The 11,905-nt window shown below is 26.2% G+C and overlaps 1 pseudogene across 1 annotated transcript; it reads left to right on the top strand.

Moving 5' to 3' along the window:
- The first annotated feature begins 5,832 nt into the window (after positions 1 to 5,832).
- On the top strand, positions 5,833 to 11,677 carry LOC145947953 (proto-oncogene tyrosine-protein kinase ROS-like; annotated as a pseudogene). The gene is made up of 7 exons (XR_014427254.1): positions 5,833 to 5,951; positions 7,461 to 7,611; positions 7,985 to 8,066; positions 8,199 to 8,855; positions 9,083 to 10,511; positions 10,675 to 10,776; positions 11,416 to 11,677. The product of XR_014427254.1 is annotated as a proto-oncogene tyrosine-protein kinase ROS-like (transcript).
- The last annotated feature ends 228 nt before the right edge of the window (positions 11,678 to 11,905 follow it).

Raw genomic sequence — 11,905 nt, 5'->3', positions numbered from 1 at the left:
ATATTATTTAGCCGGCACAATTAATTAATTATTTGAACATGTGTATATTAAAGAGAAACGAATTTTTGCACATTTATTTGAAATATTTGAAAATATGTCTGTATTAGACATCTCTAAATATGTTTGTAAGTAAATTGGTCATTGTCATTTTATAATCTTATTTTTCAAAGAAACGTAATAAACTATATGTTTATTAGAAATTTTATAATTTGATCGAATGCAGATGCATCGTGACCTATTACAAAGGGAAATCTTAATATGTAAGAGTGAAAAAGATAGTATTTTGCCATTCGTTGATTAGCTTTAAAGAATTTATCGAATGATGTACAGAAAACATCTAATATTAGACATTAAAATTTTAATTATTGTATTTATTCAGTATCATAGCGCGAAAATTACAAGTGCCCTTTAATTATGTAAAGGATAGTTAATGTTTTATTGGAAAATGGGAGAATTGTTGCCTTGCTTCGTAAATTCGCCAGTGACCTACAATAGGTGTTATCTCAGAGAGGATATAAATGACTCTTTGAAAAATGGTTCTAATTTATTGTATTATGACACTGCATATTTAACTAAAAGTACTAACGAATAATCACGTACTTCTCGTAGGATTTAGGATATATTGCAGTTCTGTTCAATATCCAGAAAAAGTACTCTACTGTATATGGTTGTAAGTTTCACTCCAGTAAAAGATTTCTTTATTATAAAAAATTAAATATTTTTACATATGTTAATTTACATGTATAACTGTAAAACTATAAACAAAAAAGTTGATGTTAAAAAAATTTACTTAAATAATTTAAACTGCATAATCAAAGAGCTTGACATTATATAAGCTTGACATTAAAAGCTGATATAAAAAAGATGTATAAAGTTTGTTAATATTACATTTAAAATTACCACATGTAAAAATAGATGTTATGTAGTATAAAATTCGTTTCACCATTTGACATTAAAATATGAAAAGAGAAGTTTTATCTATCAAGAAGTATCAGTTCAAATAGGTGGTTATTTTCGATACTTTTAGAAATGACATATGAAGATAGATAAAATTACTATAAAATTTTTTGTTTTTTTAATATCTATTCTCGATATTCTATAATTTTTATTTTAAATTTATAATACACAACTAGAAACATGTAGATAAATTAATGTATAGTGTATTAAATACATAATAAACTTTCTTACCGATATATTCTTACCGATTTCATTTTATACAGTCACGTTATCAGAATAATCTTAGACACAGATTCGTTGTTTGATGACATGTAGTAATCCTTGATCTAGAAGTTGATTTAAAATGTTCTATTGATGTATAGCTTGTAAGTGTGATCTATCTCGTTGGATCGCTTGAAAATATTTCAAAATAAATATTACATGTAATGGTTTGCATTATCTTTAACAAAAAATGAGATATTAATTTTTAAAGTCAATAAAATTCGCTTACAATACTTTATAATTATGTAATATATGTATAATGTTCTATATTATTATTAACACATTTGCATAAGAAAAATTTTAAACTTTAGCATATATTTCGTTTACTAACACTGAAAAATAATAAAATAATTCAACTTCTTTTTTTATAAATGCGTTTATTATAAAAAAAGAAGTTGAACTCACAGTTTTAACAATGTTTATATTTCAACAATAAATGTTTTTATTATCATTTTCTTCCTCGTCATAGAAATTTTATAACTTTCTGTGTGCGTACGCGCACGTGTGTGTGTGTGTGTGTGTGTGTAAATAACTTGTTAAATTTCTTTTCTATTGTTATATTTTTAACGCAAACAAATTTTGAAGAGCACGATATCATAAACTTTGTATCCCGTGAGAGAAAATATGTACATAATATGTGTGTATAGTAAAGTATACATATACATTAAGTGATAAATAGTATATAAATTCGCACATATAGCGAGTTATAGCTGTTGCGCATATTTATTGATTTATTGATTCAGAGCCAATTCGAAGATTCATTGTATTGATCTTTTACTTCGATACTTAGTAATTGTTTTGTTACAATTTATTTTAACTCTAAAATTTTGATTTTTTAATATTGTATTAAATAAAAAATAATTTGCCTTTTTCTCTGTAAGTTTTATACAAAAATTTATAAATATAAATAGATATTTACAGATAAATAAAAATGTATAAAAAATTACAGAAAATTCATGAATAAATAAATCAAAGTGTCATATACATATGTATGTGTTTATCAGTGTAACATTGAGTAAACGGACTCATTAATGTTAAAATTTTTTATTCTTATATATAACAATTTTGAACATGACAACAACAAAAATACATATTAGGTTTAAATTTTAATATCGCGTTTTAACTACGTTTAATCGGATAGATTTATTATCTTAAAAAATTAGAAACAATTGAAATATGTGTAAATTCGTGTATTTGCGCAAAATTAAAAAAATTTTAAAAGAAATGAAAAAATCAATTTTAAGCTATAAACAATGACAGATTTCTTTATATTTTGACATGGGAAATAACTGTAATAAATCTGAAAAATCGGCGTCTAATGTTCTCCGAGGTTTACTTGTGAGAAGCGATATAGAAGACGTAAAATTGCAAGCAATAAATATTATGTAGTCGATACAGTTAATTAATTATTTGTACATGTGCATATGAAGGAGAAACGAGTTTTTGCACGTCTATTTGAGATATTTGAAAATAGATGTCTGTATTATACGTGAATTGCACATTGTTATTTCATAGTATTATTTAAAACAAAGAACGTAATAAACTATAATATATTTATTAGAAATTTTATAACTTGATCATGTGCATTGTGATCTGTTACAAAAGGAAATATGTAAGAGTGAAAGATAATAACTTGCGATTCGTAGATTAGCTTTAAAGAATTTACCGAATATATATAAAGATTTATATAAAGATATATAAAGATTTTAATTTATTGGATATTAATGTTTTAATTTTTGTCTTATTAATTCAGTATACATGGCGCGAAAATCACGAGCACTTCTTAATTATGTAAGGGCTAGTCAATGCTTTATTTTTATTAGAAAATGATTATGTGTTACCTCAGAGAAGATTCAAAATGACTCTTTGAAAAACGATTCCAATTTATCTTATTATGGCATGACATGTACGTATAATATATATAACTAAAAGTACTAATATTAATAAGCTGTCACGTACTTCTCGAAGGATCCAAGGTATATTGCAGCTCCGGTCAGCTTCCAGAAAGCCATTCCACTGTGTTTGGATCTAAACTTTATTCAAGTAAATGGTATTTGTTATTAAAGAAAATTAAATGTTTTTACAAATGTTAATTTACATGTATAACTGTAAAACTGTACAAAAAAGACGTTAAAAAAATTTACTTAAATAAAAACTGCTTAAACAAAAAACTTGATACAAAAAAAGATGTATGTATAAAGTTTGTTAATATTACATTTAAAATTGCCACATTTATAAATAGATGTTATGTAGTATAAAATTATGCTTTTATAATTATAAATGTGGCCGTATACATATATTAAAACGTAGCCCAAATATGTTTTTGAAACTTTTATATTTAAAAATAAAGATTTATAATATTAATGAGTCTTCATTTTCTATAAAATTGTTAAAGTAGCATCAATACTTTTAGTAAAACACATAATATTTTTAATGTTCCTGACAATAATTTTCTTCTTTTTTACGCGATTTTTACGAGATTCTCGACTATGGGTAATCAATACTGATCAATGTTCCATGCGATCTTCTCAATGATTCAGATATACTCAAATCGATGTTCCTTCATGTCTCTCGATTACTTCTTTGTAACACGTCAACTTCGTGTGCGTGAGTGAATGTGTATAAATTACGAGTTTTTATATCTGAATATTACTTTTTGAAACTCTATTTCATGATTAATTATAATAATCTTTATGATCCAATTATAAAATAATTGATAAATCAATAATTACTGCATTTTCTTCGATCAAAATGTACAGTAAAATGTATGTAGTATATTCAATTGTATTAAAGATTGTTATACACACAGGCGTAATCAAATTTTTTTCGCAATTTTCAAAATGTACAAGTAGAAAAACGATAGAATAAAAAAACAAATAATATATTATTTATAATTATAAATTATAATTATAAAATATTAAATTATAATTATAAAGTATTATAATAAACTTGCTTTCTTGAAGCGTAAAAATTCTTAAATTTATTTTGGATAATATAGATATTATTTTTATGCTTTCAATGTATAGTAAACTTACTTCTTATTAGCATAAATTTGCATAAATTAATTTATCTTGCAACCCTATTTAGAGAATGAAGCTACTATAGATCGACGTGAATAGAATACCTACAAGCAAACTCAACTTGCCAATTATTTATTGCATTAATTATACTTCGGGACAATATTTGTCCGCATCTTTTAATTTAAACATTTGACCATTAACCCAGCGAGAAGTGATTGGTTGAATCGATGTCAATTGCACGATCGATTCAATCACGATTTCTCTGGAAAGAGCATTTTATGATCATTTGCATGTATCAGAAAATCACTTAATGAATTACTGTTTCCTTTAAAGAAAGGTCTATGATATGTGTAAGGCTGTATATAATTTTAAATATACCTTATGCACTTCTTTCATTTTTTTCACGAAGATTGTAAATATAAATATTTTTTTTATTTTAAATGTAAGGCAGTGCAATTAACAAATTAAAACTCTCTGTGAACAGTTTCCAAGAATAATTATATTCTATATATATATATATATATATATATATATATATATATATATAATTTCGTGGAAACTGTTCACAGAGAGAAATTTTATCTTAGAATTTACTCTGAAAATCATGATAATCGTGAGACAATATGGTTTAAAAAAAATTTTATGAAAATTTCTTTGATTAATATTTATCACAATAAAAAATAATAATATTCATTACAATAAAATATAAAATATGTTTAATTTTACAAAAAGTATAGTAAAATTAATCAAGAATATTTAAAAAATTTTTTCATACTATATTGTCTCACGATTACCATGATTTTCTGGGGTAAATTCTAAAGAAGGTAAATTCTAAAAGAAAATTCTCTCTGTGTTAGAAAAAGTAACTGTTGGAAATAACATTGATTGTGACTATCGTCGATCATGCAGAGAGAAATGAATCATACAGAGCTCAGCAAATAAAGCACAATCAGTCTAATCTGCGAAGTCAGTTACGATTGTGATTGCCACGAAAAAAGACAACGTTCCGCATCATTTGATTCAAATACTGTCATATAAACGTCACACAACAATATGCACATATAGTGGATCCTAATAACATGCGTAGTATACGATATGCATAAAAGAAGTAATCATAATTTTTTATATTTTAGTGAAACAAAAAATATAGCAAATATCAACGTGGATAATATTTTATGCTTGAATAGCGGTGAAAGTGACAGAAAATTTATAATTCTATAATTTTCGGATTGCTTATATAAATTGTGTGATTGTATTTTTATTGATTATCTATTCACGAAATAGTAAAAGAAATTACAACAAAGATAAATTATTATCTTGGATACAATCAAGTGAATACGTGTCGCTTCGTATTTATTTTTGTTATTGGTTCCCATCGAATAATTATAAAAGTTACTATTTACTAGAATATTGTCATTAATCATAAAAAGATATATTAAAATGTATTGATAGACAATAACGCGATTCGCAAACTAGATTTTAAAAAATTCATCGAGCACATAATAAAGTATCGAGTCGATTAGATCAAATCTGAATCATCCATAGAATAAGAAAAAATCAATACTGGTGATTAAAAATTGAACGTCAACATTCACCGAAATTATTATGTTTAAGTTGAGATTATACGTTTTATTGAAAAGTTTAATGCTGGTGAAAGCAGCTATCGCGATTTTGACAAAGAATCATACCGTTCCAGACAACCTTTTCACGCAGGTAAGAGATTTTTTTCGCTTCATTAAAAAACAATTAAATGTTATTACAAGTAATAGTGCAGTTTATTTGAGTAACTAAAACGTGTAACATAATAATATTACATACTGTATAATAAAATAAAACTATACAAAAAACTATAAAGTATGATGCAATGAGAAAGGATGTATAAAGCTTGAAAATTTTATTTTGTTTATAAATAGATGTATAATATAGTCAAAAATTAAACTTAATTAAGACAAAATATTAAAATTTCACTGTATTATGTTTGTGTTTCTATTGCTATTTTTAAAATTAATAATTATTAATATTAATAAGATTTTCTGTTAATTTTTAACTATTTTAATACATACTTACATACATACATATATTTATAACACTTGAATTGAATTTTATGTGATTTTTCATCAATTTGCAAAAAGATCTTATTTACTTTATTAAATATTTATAATTATTTAATAATATAATAAGACTTTTGTAAATTAATTTTTATTTAACTAAATTAATTCAAAGAGTTCGCGTCATTTTGATGTGTCAAGGATGGTTGCATTTGTGTCATATACATATAAAGGAATGTCGACTATTATATATTGGTATAATAAAATTCAAATTGTATCAATTAACTTTATACGGCCAATAGTTAAATGAACAACATACGTAACATCAATCTATTCCAATCTAACTAATAAAAATTTATAGATGTATATATATAATATTCATAGAATATCCATTTATATAACCATATTTATATAGCCATATATATTCTTATATATCGTGGTAATGTCAATCGAAAGTTTATGGTATCCTGTTTTCCAGAATTTGTTTGCGTTAAAAGATATAACCATAATCAAAAAGAATTTCGACAAGATTTTAAGTACAAAAATTTATATCATTTCTATAATCACACACATACACATAAAAGAGAATATTTTAAACATTTTTATTCTTGAAATACAAACGTTATTATTGAAATTTTAATCATAACTGACGGATTATTAAAAATTAACCTCGTTTATTTTAAAATGTCAACAAACGATTGCAAGAAAACTAAATCATTAGCTATAACTATCAGCAAAATCGCTTCAGGAATCGAAGAGAGTAACATTTTCATATATCATTTATTAAAAAAGAAACGATTATTAATTCTTATTAAATAATCCTTATTCTGCATATTCTACGTGACATTCTTTTTAATATAAGAATAATGTTTAATATTTCGCAAGAAAATATGTTGAAAAATTATACGAATAAATATTTTAGAAATGAAATTACATAATATTTAACACATTATAAATTAGGAATGAAATTATAAAATATCAAGCTAATATTATTAAAAAACAAGAAATTTTATGCTTATTTTATTTATTTTGACATACGATGTTATTTTTTATGGTAAACTTATTTATATATATTTTTATATATACTATTTTATTTATCATTATTGATACCTACCATGGAATTTCTGGCCTAGCTGTCAAACTTATTTTTTTTTATATGTTATATTTTATTAAGGATATTCCAATGTCCGAAAACAACAATCATCTCATTTTACAAAATCTCCAGCCGGATCAGAATTATTCTGAAAGCGTGACTATAAGGAGTGAAGTCAATGAAGTAGATGAAGTTACATTTGCAAATATGTCCATGAACCCAGAATCTATTGGTAAGATGCAATGAATATATAAAACGTTAATAAAAAATTAACAAAAAATTTACAAGTTGTAAGCAAAATGTAAATTCAAGAGAGAGTAAAAATTATAAAAAAAAAAATATTAAACCATTTTCTAATAACAAGGATAATATAAAATGCACTCTGTCGAAAAGAGAGAAACAATGTATACACTGTATGTAAAATAAAGCGAAATTTAGATAACACTATCAATTTCATTATTTTTCTTGTTTGTTTTAAATCATAAATATTTTTTCTTCTTTCTTTATTTTTTCGTTGCACGTTAAATTATTATTATTTTTTTTTAATTTACCGAGATAATCAACTTCAACATACATATAAATATGTACTATCTTAAAATCTCTAGGAAAAATTCCGAGCGAGCCAAGAGCATTCGTAGAGTTCAATGGATTTCTAAATGAAAAAATCAACATTTCGGTGACATTCAGGTGAAGAATCTAAGTTTTTCGTCTATATCCTTTTTTCTCTAAAATTTAACATAAACATATACAATAAAAATATTAATTCTTAAATTCGTTAAAAAATTATTAAATATGGAAAGGCTAAAATTTGTCTTACAGATGGAACTAACCTGAATTTGCAAACAATGTGATACAAGGATATACAATGCAATGTTGGTTCATCAAAAATCTAAAAAAGATTCAAATCTGTGCCGACAAAACTATTTTAACTACAATGGAGTGCACAGAGTATAATCTAAAATCTAATACAACGTACTATTTTCGAGTACGAGCGCATACTAAAGCTGGTGCTGGTCCTTATACAGATTTAATGAACGTATCAACGACGCACGAAAATCCGATATCTCAATTATTGATTGCAGTGAATAATACTATTGCAATATGGGATCTGGATTCAAGAACCTACGGCAATCTCTTTACCCTTAATAGCAATGTTGATGCAATAGAAGTGGCTTACTCTGTAGCAGAACATAAAATTTATTGGATCCAATCGATTATTAATGGACATAAGTATATACGAGAGTTAATGATAGGGGATATGAATAAAAATAATATTACAAAAATAACTAGTTTAAAAAAAAATTCATACAATCTCTGCATCGATTGGATAGGAAGAAATCTATATTGGTTAGAATATGACGACTCAACGATATACATTACAAAGCTGGACTTAACAATGTGGCAAAATGGCATAGTCAAATATGATAAGATCTTGAACAGAAACAGTCGTTATTTAACTATACAGCCGTCTGTGGGGTTAACTTTTATTCACTTGAAAAAATAAACACTTTTGTGTCTTTCAGTTAAGAATTAATATTATTTTCTAATTTTGCAGTAATATACTATGATCTTGTAATAATGATATAAAAAAACATAAAATTATTAATATAAAATTGTAAGAACTTAAGTTTATAATTTATTTAACTTCACGTTTAAAATTATGTTTTATAATACACATATATAATAATATATATATTTTCCAGATTTTTATACTGGATAGAAGTGTTTTCAGATACGCAGTTTGTAATAATGAAATCGGATCTTGATGGAAGAAATGTGCAATTTTTTTTAAAAACCGATATGACCTTTTGTACATACAAAGTATCATTTTTCGACATTTATTATAAAATAAAGCTTGACATCACAAATACAGAGGAGCCGCTAATATTCTGGAGAGAAAACCATAAATTAATTGTGGCGAACATTAAAATAAATAAATGCAATTCGATTTCAATTGCTGAAATGGGCACACAGTTTATGTCATATGTTATAAATGATAATACAAACATTTATTTAAATGGACATAATGAAAAAACATCAGATTTTTATCTTTATATGTTAAAAAAGGAGTATGCACTTGTCGACAGTGAAAAAAACGCATCTAAACACGTGCAAATAATAAAAAGCACGTATCACTTTACTCCCCTAATATCGTTTGGTAAATCATCCTCCTTACAACCATATCCTCGGAAGGAATGCTTTATACTTGATGAAAAAAATTATAATATTACAATAATAAAAATAACAGCGAAAAGTATTGTTTTGAAATTTAATACGACAGAATCGACTCGCAAGCGCAAATGCAAAAACAAAATACCAACTCTTAAATATATCATCAACGTAAGCTGTTTGAATAATAACCTTAATAACAAGTTCGATGAATTCTATATGCAGACATACGAGCGGCATTATGAAATTCAGAATTTAACACCGTTTACAAAATACAAGCTGAAGCTAGCTGTGAGCAATTTTTACTTTGATCAATTAACGATGGACCTGCAATTCCGATCGGAAGTCATACTAAGAACTAACGAAAGCAAACTCAATGCACCAGAAAATGTGAACGTTCAGGTTCTGACGCCAACTATAGCGGCAGTTTATTGGATGCTACCCACGAAACTGAATTGTGCGACAGTAACTTATAGAGTATATTGGGAAACAATTAACTCGGTGAACAGCACGCAACCGATAGAAAAGCCATTTATTAATAATAAAGTAGACAACAAATTTTTTACACTAATCCAATCGTTGCTGCCAGAACAGAAATACTTAGTATAGTACGTGTGTATCCAGCCAACTATACCAATCTCTATAATGACAGTTTGAGCAAAACCGTGTACACGTACTCGGAACCGAACAATATAACTTTGAGCGAAGTTAGCATAAACAATATGAATATTTCGTGGATTCCTAGCGTTAATCTGACGATACATTACATACTGGAATACAAAAATGATGCGATGCAAAAGTGGCAAATCGCAGATAATTTTGAGACGAATAATAAGACAGTAACATATTATATAGAAAACTTGCTACCGGCAACTTTATACAAGTTTCGTTTGATACTGACATACCCTGAGTACGAGAACTTTACATGGCCATCTGATGAAAGATTTATTTTTCAAACACATGGTAAGCAAATATGATAACATGTAAATATTTTAATACGATCTGTTTATTTGACATATAAATGTATTACAGAATTTTAAGAATTAAATATTTTTAATGATAAAATTATAAGTAGAAATATTCAAAGAAAACAAGAAAATTAAAACTATATTTTTATGTAATAAAGGTGATGATTCGATAATTCGAGCTACGCAATATAATTTAACATTGATGTTAAGCCTTGCTGCTATCGTTATTGTAACCTGCATCTGCTATCTTATTTATTGTTGTAAGTATATTTGATACACATTTCTTTAATTACAAATTATGATTAATGTAGTAAGTAGAGAGATTTTCTAAAAAAAAGTTAACTTACTTGTTAAAAGAGCAAAATTTAAAATTTGCAATTCATAATAATATTTATTAAATATATTATAACTTTATAATAGTATACCGACAACGCAAAGAAGGTAACGAGCAAGTTTTGCTTACGATTCTACATGAGGTACCTATCGGAAACATTTAGCTCAATACGCTATACTGTCCTGCGTTGCAATATAATTCAAATAAATTTATGCTGTCTAAAATCAAACATGAGCAAATCACACTAACGCAACTCCTTGGCAGCGGCGCATTTGGAACGGTAAACAATTTTCGCAACGTCATATTTTAAGCTCAAAACATTAATGCTTAGATATAGAAATGTGAAATACGCATTTCTTTCAATAAAAGTTACAGTAAAAGTTATATAAATCAACATTTTAAAAGAGATAGTAATACAATAATTTTTATGAGACATACATATGCACTTTATTCTTTTTTGTTGAATTATTTAAAATAAAATAAAATATATATGTATAATGTTATACGAATTTAACTTATCTTTTCTTTTTTAATAAAAGTTACATTAATTTTCATGATTTCGCAGGTGTTTCAAGGGAATGTCAAGGATTTAGAAGAACCGGGATCAGAGACATCCGTTGCCATAAAAATGTTATGAAAGTATGCCTCCGAGGAAGAAAAAAAGAAATTCTTGCAAGAGGCTAGGCTTATGAATCACTTTAGACACGAACATGTCTTAAGATTACTAGCTGTCTGCTTAGACGAGGATTCTCCATTACTCGTGTTGGAATTAATGGGAAGTGATCTGCAACAATATTTGAGAGAGTGTCGAATATTACAACCTTCTGATTTACACGCTTTGCGTCTACACGACTTGCTCGCCATTTGCGAAGATGTTGCGCGAGGCTGTTGTTATTTGGAAGAGATGCGCTTTGTGCATAGAGATTTCGCGTGCCGAAATTGCTTAGTGTCTGCGAGAGATCGCGAGAATCGTATCGTCAAAATCGGTGATTTCGGACTTGCCAGAGATATTTACAGGGATGACTATTACCGCAAGGTAGATATAATTAATTAAA

This window comes from Prenolepis imparis, unplaced genomic scaffold (genome assembly GCF_030444845.1).
Source record: "Prenolepis imparis isolate NDT839.2.m4 unplaced genomic scaffold, iyPreImpa1.0 SCAF_197, whole genome shotgun sequence".
In the NCBI taxonomy this organism is placed as follows: Eukaryota; Metazoa; Arthropoda; class Insecta; order Hymenoptera; family Formicidae; genus Prenolepis; species Prenolepis imparis.
This window is presented reverse-complemented; position numbering and strand designations above follow the sequence as displayed.